Below are 15252 nucleotides of genomic sequence, written 5' to 3'. Positions count from 1 at the left end.
TTCTCTGTATAGCCCTGGCTGTCCTGGAACTCACTCTGTAGACCAGGCTGGCCTCGAACTTAGAAATCTGCCTGCCTCTGCCTCCCAGAGTGCTGGGATTACAGGCGTGCACCACCACCGCCCAGCTGTGAGCATGAGCTTTAAGACCCTCATCCTAGCTCCCTGGAAGGCAGTCTTCTCCTATTGGCCTTCAGATGAAGATGTAGAACTCTCAGCTCTTCCTGCACCTGGGTGCTGCCATGTTTCTGCCTTGATGATAATGGACTGAACCTCTGAACCTGTGAGCCAGCCTCAATTAAATGTTTTTCTTATGGGAGTTGCCTTATATTGTGTCTGTTCACAGAAGTAAAACCCTAAGACATATACTGATCCTAACTGTTATTGTTTTATATATATAAAAAAGGGGGGGTAGTCTGACAGGGGTATAGACTATGGAACTAATGAGTCCTCAAGAGGGAAACAGGAGGTATTGAAGAAGGGGGTGTGGCCACAAAAAGTCACATGTGATGAGAGCAGTTACCAGGGGGGAAGGAGGAGGGGAGAGAAGTGGGGAAACAAATAAAAACTTGTCTGGAAAGTGCCATAATGAGACCCAATAGTAAGAAGAAACTTTTTGAGAAGGCAGTTGTCTCTGTAAGGGCCACTTGTACATTAAAAGAATCCATAAAAGGCCCTGGGAAAGGGCTGGAGAGATGGCTCAGTGGTTAAGAGCACCGACTGCTCTTCCAGAGGTCCTGAGTTCAATTCCCAGCAACCACATGGTGGCTCATAACCATCCGTAATGAAATCTGATGCCCTCTTCTGGTGTGTCTGAAGACAGCTATAGTGTACTTAGAACAATAAATACATCTTTATAAAAAGAAAAAAAAGAAAAGAAAACATAAAAGGCCCTGGAATCATCATTGTGTCTGTCTCTGAGGCCTGATTGGCTGTAAGCTGAGCAGTAAACAAGATTATCATAGACCAAGCCCTATACCCACACTCAGAAACCCTGGGAGTCACTGTATTTGGGGAAATGGCCTTTGGAGAGGTAAATTAAAAGTGTGACATTAGGGTGCACCCTAAACATCATGGTTGGTGCCCCCAAAAGATGAGGAGGTTAGAATGTAGACAGGTACAAAAAAGGGACTTTCTTGGTGACATATTTGTAAGCCAGGGGATGTCCACCCTAGCAGACACCTTGCTTTTGAGAATCTTCCTTCAGGCCACAAAAGTACAATTTGGTTATTTCAGCTCCCAACTTTCGGCCAGATCTAAGAGTAAATTAATAAGGGGGAGAAATTGGGGTTCTCTCAAGGAAGTATGTCATAACTGCCCAAGGGACCGACCAGAGACGGCCAGGCAGAGAACAGAGCTGGGTTCACATGGAAAGGTTCCTTTGAGCCCGCTGTGGTAATGGTAGCAGCTAGAAGCCCCAGCTGAGGAGACAGCAGAGAACAACCTTACTTCCAGCCTCACACACACACACCCAAGGCTGAGAGTCTCAGGCAACTGTGGAGACCGAGATGCAGAGGCCAGAGCACTGGGTATGTACCCACGCTGTCAAGAGCTGTCTGGACTGGCAGGATTCCACACAGCGTGTGTGAGTCTCAGAACCATGACCAAAGGTGAAGTGGGGGTCTCCAGGTCAGCCCCCTCCAAATTCACAGCCTATCCTTGCCCTCTTACCACCCCCGAAACCCCTCTAGCCCCGCTTCTGGAATTTGAAAACCCAGAGCTAACTGGTCTCTGAGCTACCTTTTTTGTACTAAAAGTCGATGGTTTTGATTCATAACGGTGACTCACGCTGAGTCAACAAGGAAAAGGTTAGAGAGTGTTCTGAAAATTCCACTCAAGAAAACAGGCAAGCATGCACTCCGTTGGGCAGATGCTTCAGAGCTGAAAACCGCTTTGTTGGCGACACAAAGAACACTGGGATCTCGGAAGAACTGACTTTCAGCAGGCCTTTTCTCTGTGCAGTGTTAACAGAGCCAACTGCAAGCCAGAGAATGCTGTTGGTTTGAAAGAGCAGATGACATTAGTGTGCAATAGCATTTAAACGTGGCATCTGTACCAGTCATTTTTCTCAAAAAAAAAAAAAAAAAAAAAAACCTGAGAAAAATACAACTGCATGAAAGAACGATTTACTTTGGCTCATAGTCCACAGTCCAGCTAGCTGCTCATAGTCACTCTACAGTCCAATAGAGTGGAGGAGGCAAGATGGCGGAGAGAGAGGCAGCTGGTTACATTGTATCCACGGTCAGGAAGCAGAGGGAGAGAGATGAATGCTAGTGTTCAGTTTGTGTTTGTTTTCTTACTCAGTATAGGTGCCCAGCTCATGGAACCAAGTTGCCCACCGTCTTAGTTAGGGTTTTACCGCTGAGTACAGACACCATGACCAAGGCAAGTCTTATAAAGGTCAACATTTTATTGGGGCTGGCTTATAGGTTCTGAGGTTCAGTCCATTATCGTCAAGGTGGGAGAGCAGGGCAGCATCTAGGCAGGCATGATGCAGGAAGACCTGAGAGTTTTACATCTTCATCTGAAGGCTGCTAGTGGAATACTGAATTCCAGGCAGCTAGGAGTAAGGTCTTAAAGCCCACACCCACAGTGACACACCTACTCTAACAAGGCCACACCTCCAAATAGTGCCACCACTCCCTGGGCCAAGCATATACAAACCACCACATCCACATTCAAGATATGTTCTACCACCTCAGTTAGCCCAATCCAGAGCATCCCTCCAGACACTGGTGAGTTGTCCCCTAGGTGACTGTTGTCAGGGTTCTTTAGAGTCACAGAACTTATGGAATGTCTCTACATGTTAAGGGAATTTATTGTGATGACTTACAGTCTGCAGTCCAACTAACCCAACAGTGAGCAGCTGTGGAGGGGAAGTCCAAGAACCTAGTAGTTGCTCAGTCCCACGAGACTAGTTGTGTCAGCTGGTCTTCTTTAGAAGTAGGTTCCAACAGTTGTGCTGGCAAGTAAGTGCAAGCAGGCCAAGAAGAGTGAATCTTCCTTCTTCCAATGTCCTTATGTAGGTCTCCAGCAGAAGATGTGGCCTAGGTTAAAGGTGTCTTCCCCCACGTTGGATCTGAAACTTACTTTGTCCCATGCTGACCTTGAACTCAGAGATCTTGCATCAGTCTCCTGGGATTAAAGGTGTGTACTACCTTGCCTGGGCCTAAGCTTTTCACGGCTACTATGCCTCAAGATCTCCATGCCAAGATCCAGGTCTTCCAGCCTCAAGATCTGGATCACAGTTGTGCCCTCAAATTTCTGGGTTGTGGTTTATTCCAGATATAGTCAAGTTACAACCAGGAAGAGCCATTATTACAGTGACCCTAGCTCTTGTCAAGTTGACACAATATTAACATCACCACCACATTCATATGTAGCTCCAGCTTTTCTTCAGAAATCTGTGAAAACAAGTTATGAATCTATAACACAGCTGGTATTGTCTTCCTGAGAACTTGGCGGTCTCCAAATATCAAAGAATCGTGTCTTTGAATACTTGATTCCCAGCTGGTGGAAATGTTTTTGGAAGGCTGTGGAACCACAGATAATATGGCCTCACTAGCAACAGTAGTTCTCAACCTGTGGGTCAGGACCCTGTGTGTGTGTGTGGGGGGGTATTAAATGACCCTTTCACAGAGGTCATAATATCAGATATTTACATTTTGATTCATAATGGTAGGAAAATTATAGCTATTAAGTAGCAACAAAATAATTCTATGGTTGGGGGTCACCACAACATGAGACATTGTATTAAAGGGACACAGAATTAGGAAAGTTGAAAACCACCGACCCTGAAGGTGATACCTGCCTCAGTGGGTATCCAAGCTTCTGCTTTGTAATCTGCCATGCTGTACAGCTGCCAGGAACTACCTTAACATCCATGGAGCATGCGCCCACCATCCCTTCTGTACCATGATGAGATATATTCCCTGAAACGGCCAAAATAACCCTCTGCCTTTAGTTGCTTCTGTTGGAAATTTGTTTGTTTTATGTGTACGAGTGATTTACCTACATGCAAGTCTGTGTACCACATGTGTGCCTAATGCCTGGGTAGACCAGAAGACAGCATTGGATCCTCTGTGACCAGAGTTACAGATGGTTATGAACCACCACAGAGGTTCTGGGAATCTAACCCAGTTCCTCTGGACTTAGCAGCCAGTGTTCTTAACTGCCAAGCCATCTTCTAGCCCCTTCTATTGGATATTTTGTCCCCAAAGTAACTAACACAGAAGGTCTCTCTTCTCTTAGCTAAGAATAACCTTTCCCATCAAAGCAGACAATACTTTCATCATCATCTCCTCTCCAGCATCCCTAGCTGATGAACATGGCTAAGCCCCAATCCCAACACACATACTGGTGCATCTATATGAATATATGTGCTTGTGTGTATGTTCATACACAGGAGACACACACACACACACACACACAGCAAAAGCATGTTCTAATATAGTCCCCCTTCCCTCCTGGGAACCTTCCAGAGAGATAAATTCTCAGGTTCTGCCCACACACTGAATCATAAGCTCTGGGGGGTGGGGCCCCGGGCTCTGTGATCTGACAAGTCTGACAGGTGGTTCTAGTGTGCTTGAAAGTGTGAGAACTACTGTCTTGATGGAAATGACAAAGCTGGGTTTTTAGGGCAGTAAAATTCAGCCTTGCCACTTTACCTCTGAGAAGATGATGAAATTCAAATGGCATGTGTTCAAAAAGTAATACAGCTTCTGTATCAGGCTGCACTGATTACATTCTCACAAATAATTTATAAATATATTTTGTACTTATTTTAATGCAATAGAAGAGTATATTTCCTTTGAAAGAATCAGTGGCGTGGTTGACCAGTTATCCCTGTTGATCGAATTATGTCACAGTTGACCAATTATCCTCATTGATTGAATTATATCATAAATAAATATGATTGTGTCATAAGTAGCTTGTAGAGATCCCAGAAATCACTACTCAAGCCACACCATTGAAATTTTGGGGGAGCTAACATGGAAGAATCACAATGAATTAGACGTACGGCTGTGTGTGCTGAGTCACGAGGTTGCAAGAGTGAATGTTATTCTTTAAAGTCAAGAGGAGTACCGCTACCTTTGAGCTCGTCAGGAGTACAGGAGTCTGTGGGAGGTTTCCAGCCGTGACCTGACTTAAGTGGAACCTCGCTGATGAGCTCTGTGTAATGAAGTGTGAATGGGAAGGTTCTGAGGTACAGCCTCAGTTTGTTCTCAATGTGACAAAATGTTTTAATCTAGGTTGAAGTTACACTGTGTGACAATCACCTCCTCCCCCACACGCACCACTGTTTTCAACAGCTGAAGGCCAAGCTACAACTGAAAGTCTCTTTTTTAAACTCTACAATGAAACCCTACATGCTGTAATACTGCGCCTTTCACGTAAATATGCATTGCTGTTTCCCCTTCAATTAAGGAACTTAATGCTTATAAGTACATTAAAAAGATGTAAAGGGGGCTGGAGAGATGGCTCAGTGGTTAAGAGCACTGACTGCTCTTCCCGAGGTTCTGAGTTCAAATCCCAGCAACCACATGGTGGGCAATGCCAGGCAAGGGTTAACTGAAGGCTTTATCCCACAGGAGACCTGAGGAGTTCTTCATCCTCTCTGATGACCTTCTCCCCTAGGCTGTGCCAGGCCGCTGCACACAGGGTGTTTCCTACCTGTGTCGTTCACTTTTTAGTCCTCTTCATGTATTCCTTCTCTCTTTCCAAGCCCCCTTTTAAGCATCTAAACTTTTATTTTAAAAATATATGGGTGTTTTGTTTGCAGGTATGTCTGCGTGCCACGTGCATGCAGTACCTATGGATGCCAGAAGGGGGCATCGGCTGCCCTGGGCCAGGAGTTACAGGTGGTTGTGAGCCACACTATGGGTTCAGGAAACTGAATCCTGGTCCTCCAGAAAGCCTTAACCAAGGAGCCATCATCTCCCCAGCCTTCCATCTGAAACTCTTATCTCAGTAGGACCCAAATTTTAGTCTTAGCCATCTCTTTCACCTCTAAACAGGCCTGGCCACATTTACTGAATAAACGACCACAACTCCAGGTTAAATTTAAATTTCAGATACAGGCGGGCAGTGGTGGTGCACGCCTTTAATCCCAGCACTTGGGAGGCAGAGGCAGGTGGATTTCTGAGTTCGAGGCCAGCCTGGTCTACAGAGTGAGTTCCAGGACAGTCAGGGCTACATAGAGAAACCCTGTCTTGAAAGCACCCCCCCCCCCAAAAAAATAAATTTCAGATACTTGACTCATTTTTTAGTGGAAGCATGTCTCAAATCACTCAGCCCCAAACATTTACCTGTCAACCAAGTAAACGTGTGCTTCATTGAGGAGTAAATGTTGCATCAAACAGACCGCAGCTGGCAATTGTGTCTTGCTTCTCTGACTGAAACCTAATTAGGAGTGCTGAGCCTCACCTGTCAACCCTAAGGTTGCAGCTGTCAGAGTTATGCTGACTCCACCGAGATGCTTATCTCCAGCCTAGATCTCTCCTGAGTCTCAGACTCCGGCTACCCAGGCCCTGTCATCAGCCAGGTAATTAATAGGTGGTTAATCTTAAGGTGTCACAACAGTATGAACTGAAGACGCAAACGCGGTATGGTTAAAGGGAGGGTCCTTATTGGGGATATGAGAGAGGGACCGGCTAGAAGCATCTGGAGTCTGGAACAGAGAGAGAAATAGACTGAATATAGTCAACAGACTGGACCTGGTCATGACGGAAGCAGAAGCAGATCATAGGGAGAGTGAGAAGGGGTTGGGGAGATGGGTCAGGGTGGGGGAGGGGAGATGGGTGGGGTGGGGGAGGGGAGATGGGAGGGGGTGGGGGCACCAAGAGAGGAAGACCTTCAAGAGGACTCCAGCAAAAGAGAGATCATAGCCAAAATATCAGGGCTATAAAGAGACCGAGTAGCCAGGGGGAGGGACACCCATGAGCTGCAGAAGTTTAGGGCAGGGGAGGGGTGAGAAGGGCTGGGTACTCAGGGTACTGAGCTAGGCTGGAGGCCAGCATGCACTTTGGTGTGTTAATGGCACTACTGAGAGCCCCTTGTCCTTCTCTGCCTCTGATCAGGGAAATGGCTTCTTCCGGTAGAGGGAAACTGGCTTCACAAGTTCCTAAAGAACGTTGTCTTCCTGTCTAACTGTCAGAATTTGGGGAAACAGCGGTTCCTTTGAACCTGACAAATACTCAGCATCACCTTCCACAGGTGTCTTAACTTGGGCTTCTATTGCTGTGATGAAACACCATCACTAAGGCAACTTGGGGAAGAAAGGGTTTATTTGGCTTACATATCCAAATCCCAGTCCATAGACAGAAGCCAGGGCAGGAACCGGGAGACAGAAGCTGATGCAGAGGCTATGCAGGGGTGCTGCTGACTGGCTTGCCACCAACCAGCCCAGGGATGGCCCCACTAACAGTGGAACGCGCCCTCCCTCGCTGATCACTAAGAAAATGCCTTACAGCTGGATCTCTGGAGGCATTCCCTCAACTGAGGCTCCCTCCTCTGAAATGAGCTTGTGTACAAGACACAGCTCAGGAACTTTGGAAAGGTCATAGAACACCTGCCCCTCCAGAAGGGAGAGGCTAATTAACATTCCTCAGACCACAGAGGCAGGGGACACATTCCACAGGGCAGACTGTTGGCCACCTACAGACAAAGGAAGTCCTAGCCACCTCCCTAAAGACCAATCAGTTTAAAAAGTCACACTGTTCTGCCAATCACATTGTGCCTAATGGCAGCAAGAACTGTATAAAGGCCTGCTGGATGGGCTACACGTGGTCATCTCTCTCTCTCTCTCTCTCTCTCTCTCCCTCCCTCCCTCCCTCCCTCCCCCTCCTCCCCTTTCCTTCCCACCCTCCCTTCCTCTCTTCTCTCTTGCTCCCTCCCTCCCTCTCTCTTCATCTCTCCCTCCTTCCTTCCTTCCTTCCCTCTCCCTCCATGTGCAGGGTGACCCCAACACGTTGGAACAATAAATTCCTCTTGCTTTTGCATCAGTTCCCGACTCTGCCTTGTTCACTCAGGAGGTCTTTGGTAAGCAAAGGCTCGACAGAGTCTTAGTGTCCAGTTGAAATGAGCCAGCACATCCCAGATCTCTGCAGGGAGTGTCCTCTACTTGTGCCAGCAAAACCCTTGGGCTTTATTACCTTGTTGTTGTTGTTGTTATTGTTGTTGTTTTGTTTGTTTTTTTCCATGCCACAAGTCCAGTGTGTCAGCCAGCCCTTTGGTCCCACCTAACCTGAGCCAGCAGGCTCTCCTCCCTGGCTAGATCGCTGTGGTCAGCTCTTGGCAATATCCATCAAACATACCTTTAATAGTTCACTATTTATTAGAAACTTGCCAGCGCTGCAGAAAATAATAATAATTAAAAAAACTAAGCTATGGAATGTGTCTTCATATTGCAGAAAGGAGTCAAGGCAGATGCCTGTGGGATAAAATAAAGCCACAGAATAACCACAAAGAGTCTCTCTCAATAGACGCTTTATAATGTATGCCAATCACAGCCAGCCACACTTCCTAAAATACATTTCCCGAAGCCCTTTGCATAAGTCAAAGCTAATATCAGTGCTGTTCCAGTGCTCCCAAACAAATAGAAATTTACTTTCAAATGAGTTTTGGGCTTTAAGAGACTGAAGTGCCTTGTGTTGGAGGAGAGGTACAGAGTCTTCCTTTGAATAGCAGATGGAGAAGTTGGGCTATGTCGGTTTCTCTTTAGCTGTTTGTCTGTCGCTGAGTATTTTGGATCAATCCTAGAGCCCCATATATGCTAGACAAACACTTTATAACTGACTTGCAGATCATTAACTCCCCTTTATGATTTTTTTTTCCCTCCTAAAACAAAGTGAACATAGACAGGGCGCACATCTTAAGGGGACGTAGATCCTAAGGGAATAAATCCATATAGTGAGTGCTTGAAAGGAGAAGTGGAATATTGTGGCACCTGATGAGGCTGCTTTGCCCCTCCCATCTGTCCTCTCCTCTTCCAAAGCAAAGCACTTGCCCATGTCCTGACACCAGTTGCGAGCTAATCAGTGGAGCCATACAATAGGTAACTTTTTTTTTTTTTTAAAGTCAGAGTCTTTCTACCTAGCCTTGGATGTCCTAGAATTAACTACATAGACCAGGCTGACCTCAAACTTACAGAGATCCACCTGCCTCTGCCTACCAACTGCTGGGACTAAAGCTATGCTCTGACCACACCCAGATGGAATTGGTTCCTAGCCTTTTTTTTTTTTTTTTTTTTTTTTTGCCTTAAAAAATTTACATGTGTGGCATTCTTTCCTGTTATTACATATAGCTGAGTTCCATGTGTTTCCATGGCTGGATGCTATAGCGCAGACATATCACAAGGTATTTGTTTATTTCTGCTTCTACGCATGAAGATCCAGATGTTTGCTACCTCAGTTCACCCTGTTCTGATGATTGTCATGTATGTTCTGATTTCCCCAGGCATGTGTTTCCTCTGGGTGGAGGAGTCAAAGCTGGACCACCCAGTGTCTTCAGTGTGTCCTCAGTATTATTAAAACATATTCCATGTCTCTCCAAATAGATTAGGGTACCTCATCTCTGTCGGTCTGTGTGTCTCTGTGTCTCTGTCTCTGTCTCTGTGTCTCTCTCTGTGTGTATGTGTCTGTCTCTTGTTTTCCTTTGTTGTTGTTGTTTTGCTTTGTTGAGACAAGAGTCTCTCTATATTATGTTTAGAACTCACCATGTAGAACAGGCTACTCTCAAACTCACAGAGATAGCACCTGCCTCTGACTTCTGAGGCATGGGCCATCATGCCTAACCTATTCATTCTTCTGTGCAGTATCTCTATAAACTATTCTGTAGTCTTGCCTGTGGCAAGTATGTTTCCTCCAGTGCCGAGATGCCCTTCTGAAGGGTGTGTTCCTGTTGAAATAGACTGTCTCGAATGTTTTTAAGTTAGCTATTTCCTGCCTGGCGGTGGTGGCGCATGCCTTTAATCCCAGCACTTGGGAGGCAGAGGCAGGCGTATTTCTGAGTTTGAGGCCAGCCTGGCCTACAGAGTGAGTTCCAGGACAGTTGGAGCTAGACAGAGAAACCCTGTCTCAAAAACAAAACAAAACAAAACGAAAGTTAGCTATTTCCTTCTGCAGTATGCCTTTTCAAGAACCTCACGTTATTTATGGAGTTGGCTTTTTCTCGTTTATTTGAAGGATGTTTAAATACCTTCTGGTTAAGGACTCTGAGTCCCACGAGTGACAAGTTTGTCCCTGAACACTACCGTTTGCCTTGGGACTGTTGATGGTAGTAGCTTTTAGAAATCAGAACTTCTTTTTTTGAAGGTAACTCAGTTTCTCCATTTCTTTCCTTTATACCGAAGGCATCCTGAGTGAGTCCTACTCAGGAAAACTCTTCTTGAGGGCGGTAAAGATAATTTCCCGCTTTGTGTTCAAGATGTCTTATTTTATCCTTCCCCTTTGGACTCCGACTACCTAGGAAGGAATTCTTTGAATAGCATGAGGAAGCAATTGTGTTTTATTTTTTCTGTGTGGTGATCAGCTGACTTGGCACTCTTTATTTCTTTTTATTTTTTGTTGACTCTTCTCAATCTCCCTTAAGTGCAGTGGTTCTCAACTTGTAGGTCTTGGCCCCCCCCCTTTGGGGGATTGCCTGACTCCTTCACAAGGGTCACATATCAGATATCTTACATATAAGATATTTATATTACAATTTCTAACAGTAGCAAAATTACAGTTACAGAGTAGCAATGAAAATAATTTTATATTTGGGGGAATTGCCACAACATGAGAAAATGTATTAAAGGGTCATAGCATTAGAAAGGTTGAGAACCTTGTTTATAGTGCCATTTGTATGATAAATCAAGTCCCCATAAGTACTTGATTTGAATTTTTCATCCTGTATGATAATAATATTTCTGATATAAGAATATAACATATATGCATATTATGTATCAAATATAATGTAATTTAATACTCATATTAATATAGTATTAATATGAGTATATTAATATAGCATTAATATACTTATATTAATACTCATAATATAGTGTTGCATATTATATAATCATAATTATTATGGAATTAGTCCAGCTCTGTAGCTTGAGCCAGCATCATTCTGCAATCCAGGTTCGTCTCAAACTCATGACAGTCCTCCTTCCCCAGCCTGCTAAATGCCAGTGTCACCAAAGCTCTGTAACACACACCATCTCTCTTGGAGTCCAAAGCAGGTGAAGTGCCCACCTAGTTCCTGGTTGTGCTTGGCTCCCCGCATTCCCACGTAAGTGTTAGAAGCAGCCAGTGAATTTCATAATTTGGGATGGAGTGAGAAGTCTACCATTTCCTTTTGTTCTGTATTCCTAAGCCCTGGAGGTGCTCAGAGAGGCATGGGAACTGTACCAGGAGCCTCCACGGCAAGGATCTTAAGAGCTGTTTCTCTCAACAGGCCCACACTTTCATCAGTAGAGCAAATCTCTAGCTTATGCAAGGCCCTGGGTCCTGTCAGCAGCACCTAAGGGGAAAGGGGTGATAATGAGCTATTCGTTCTGACAGGATAGAGCACACTTAGGTTGTAGGCTGCAAACAGAAGACTCATTCTTTATCACGCCTTGACGGCAGTGGTAATGATTTAAATCTCTCCCTACCTCTCTCTTCCCCTCCCCCCTCAAAGCAAGAATGTGAGTAGAAAATGGGGCTGTGGTGTACCTCAGTGGTAGAGCATTTACCCAGCACGCATGTGGTCCTGTGTTCTCATTCCCAGCATCAAGAAAGAAGAAAGGAAGATAGGGAGGGAGGAAGAAAGGGAGGAAAAGACAAAGGATGAAAGACTAAAGGAGAGAGGAAGGGAGGAAAGAAATATCAGAAAATGTAATTCAGTGCTTTCAATGCCGCTTTCAAGAATCATCAGGCGGCTCTGTCACACCCTTTCACGGATGTAGCCGCTCAGGGCTCCCCACACTCCTGTGAGCAACATCTTGATCACGCTCCCCTCGGTAAGTGCAGTGAACTCAGGAAGGTCACCAAAGTGGACTCGGGTAGCGTGTTGATGTTTGGTGTGCTGTGGTGCCCTGTCTCACCGGTGACAGACATTTGTTTGTGAGGAGCCCCCTCAGGAAAAGTCACACAAAATCTGGGCTGGAATGTGGCTGAGTGGTAGAGCTCTTTCCTGGTACAGGTTCGATTCTAAATACCATAAACTAGAAACACACACACACACACACATCACACAAACACACAGACAAATGTACACATACACATGTACCCGTGGTTCTCTGTGTTAGCTACACCTCCAGACTTGACCCCCTGCTTCTGATATTTATTGGCTATATAAAGCTGAAGTGAGGGGTTGGAGAGATGGCTCAGTGGTTTAAGAGCACTGGCTGCTGCTTTTCTAGAGGTCCTGAGTTCAAGTCCTAGCAACCAAGTGGTGACTCATAACCATATGTAATGGGATCTGATGCCCTCTTCGGGTGTGTCTGAAGGCAGCAACAGTGTACTCACATACATGAAATAAATAAATCTGTTAAAATTATATATATATATATATATATATATATATATATATATATATATATGTATATGTATATGTATTTGAAGCGACTTAAAGTTGAAGGTCACCTTCAGGATTCTTGTTTAGGAAATAGAAAGAAAAACATCTGATAGGGTGTGGTTGGAACACCATTGAAAAGAGGAATAGTGATCTCTCCTTTTCCGGCTGGAACCTTGGAGGCTGTTCCAGAGAAGAAAAAGAAGGTTGGCCACCCTCCCAGAAACCCTTAAGAAAAAGGTTACTGCGGTGACAAAAACTCTAAAGAAAAAGGTTCCTGCTGTGCCATAAACCCTTAAGAAAAAGCTAAGGAATTTCACAGAATTGAAGGTGAAGTACCTGAGGCAGAAGTTTGCCCTGAAGACACCGCGAAAGGCAAGGAGGAAGCTCGGCTATGAGAAGGCAAAGCACTATCACAAGGAGTGCAGGCAGATGTGCCGGGCTGAGATCCGGATGGCCAGGACGGCGAGGAAGGCTGGCAACTTCTACGAGACCACAGGACCAAAACTGGCGTTTGTCATCAGAATCCGAGGTATCAATGGAGTAAGCCCGAAGGTCCGCAAGGTGCTGCAGCGTCTTCGTCTCCGACAGATCTTCAATGGCACCTTTGTTAAGCTCAGTAAGGCTTCAATTAACATGCTGAGGATTGTGGAACCGGACATTGTGTGGGGGTACCCCAACCTGAAGTCGGTAACTGAGCTCATCTGCAAGCGAGGCTACGGCAAAATCAGTAAGAAGCGGATTGCCTTGACAGATAATTCCTTGATTGCTCGATCTCTTGGTAAATTTGGCATCATCTGCATGGAGGTTCTAATTCATGAGATCTATACAATTGGGAAACGCTTCAAGGAAGCAAATAACTTCCTGTGGTCCTTCAAATTAGCTTCCCCTCGAGGTGGAATGAAGAAAAAGACAACTCACTTTGTAGAAGGTGGAGATGCTGGCCACAGGGAAGAGGAGATAAACAGGTTTGTTAGATGGATGAACTAAGGTGTCGCCCATGGTATTTTTTTTAAATCTGGTCAGTTAATAAACAGTCACAGCTTGGCAAAAACAAAACAAAACAAAACAAAACAAAACAAAAACGGAAAGAAAAAAGAGGGATAGTGAAGAGCCCAGAAAAGCAGGGAGCACACAGCACCCCAAGAAGAACACTAGGAAAAGCACTCAAAAGCACAGAGAAGGTAATCCCGGTTCAGACAAGATAATCTGTTTAGAGTGTGCCAGGCAAAAATATACAACTTAGTTGCCTTTTAAAAGATGGATTCTCATCGTGTAGCCCTGGCTAGCACTGAAGTCACAGATTCCTGCCGCAGCTTCCTGAGTGCTGGGATTACAAGCCTGAGCCACCACACCTGGCTGTGATTTAGAATTTCTAGACCTACCCTGAAGATAGGTGTGTAACATGTATCTATGACACTGGGAATGGACTGGATGACAGACAACAGGGAAGATGACTTTATAGAGAGTTAAACCTCCTTCTTAAAGGTACAGTAGTATATGCTGATAAACCCAACACTAAGGAGGCAGAGACAAGAGGGTCATAAATTCTAAGCCAGCCTCAGCTGTGCAGCTCATATGAGGCTAGCCTGGGTTACATCTCTCAGAGTGGCAGCATTGATGGGTCGGCGTGGGTGTTTATAATGTACGAAAACTGGGAATAAAATAGACAGCTGCGAGGAACTAAATTCAGATCCTCCACAAGGGACTTACACATTCTTAACCGCCAGCTGTCTCTTCAGCTCCCAAAGATGCTCTTTGAAGCTACTTTCTTCTTCACTGGGCTGGGCTGGGGCCTGGCATTCTGCACTTCTAACAAGCTTCCAGGGACCGGGATCACAGATTAGGGAGGTCAGCCCTGGGGATCCCTGCTCAAAGGTTGTCAGTGCAACGTGACGATTAGTGACGATAAATGTTTGTTGGAGAAAAATAGCTTTAGTTTTCTGATTGTAAACATTAAATTAGACAGACAGACAGGCAGGCAGACAGGCAGAATATATGTGTGTATATATATATGTATTATATATATATATGTATGTATATATATATATATACAATTTAAATAGAGCTGATTGAAATTTAGTTATTAATATAAGATTATACATTCTACATATCAAATTAACCCCATTAATTTACACTTTTCCTTTGCTCCTCCTAGGCAGCCACAGTTTCGAAATCTATCTACAGTGAGAATATTACAATTGCAAATTTATGAGATCTTTATTTTTTTGATTTTTTTGATTTTTTTGTTGTTTTTTTGAGACAGGGTTTCTCTGTGTAGCCCTGGCTGTCCTGGAACTCACTCTGTAGGCCACGCTGAGCTCGAACTCAGAAATCTGCCTGCCTTGAAAAGAAAAAACAAAAAACAAAAACATGAACAGTATGTGCTCTCATTGGCCAGAAGCCTGAACCCAAGGAGTCAACGGGGTTGGTCCCCCTGGAAGCCCCAAAGAATGGTCTGTCCTGGTGTCTCCCCAGCTTTTTGGTGGTGTTAGCAGGACTTGGTGTCTCTTGACTGTTGCTGTCAGCAATTCAATCTGCCCCTGTCTTTACTCGTGTTAGGTTTCTCCTATTCTTATAAACTCATTGGCTCTAGAGCCCATCCTAATCCCCAGAACTCTCTTTTGCTCCCCCAGAGTACAAATGGTAGACCCCACACTTTGTACCTCCGGAAGTGGCAGCTCCACTTCCAGTCTCCACATTGTCAGAGACCCTGTTTCT

At 44.9% G+C, this 15252-nt stretch overlaps 1 pseudogene; it reads left to right on the top strand.

Annotated features, from left to right (window-relative positions):
* Positions 1 to 1015: 1015 nt before the first annotated feature.
* On the top strand, positions 1016 to 13582 carry LOC127673730 (60S ribosomal protein L7-like; annotated as a pseudogene).
* The last annotated feature ends 1670 nt before the right edge of the window (positions 13583 to 15252 follow it).

Source organism: Apodemus sylvaticus, chromosome 23 (assembly GCF_947179515.1).
Source record: "Apodemus sylvaticus chromosome 23, mApoSyl1.1, whole genome shotgun sequence".
Lineage (NCBI taxonomy): Eukaryota > Metazoa > Chordata > Mammalia > Rodentia > Muridae > Apodemus > Apodemus sylvaticus.
Note: the sequence above shows the minus strand (reverse complement) of the source record. Positions and strands in the feature narration are given on the sequence as shown.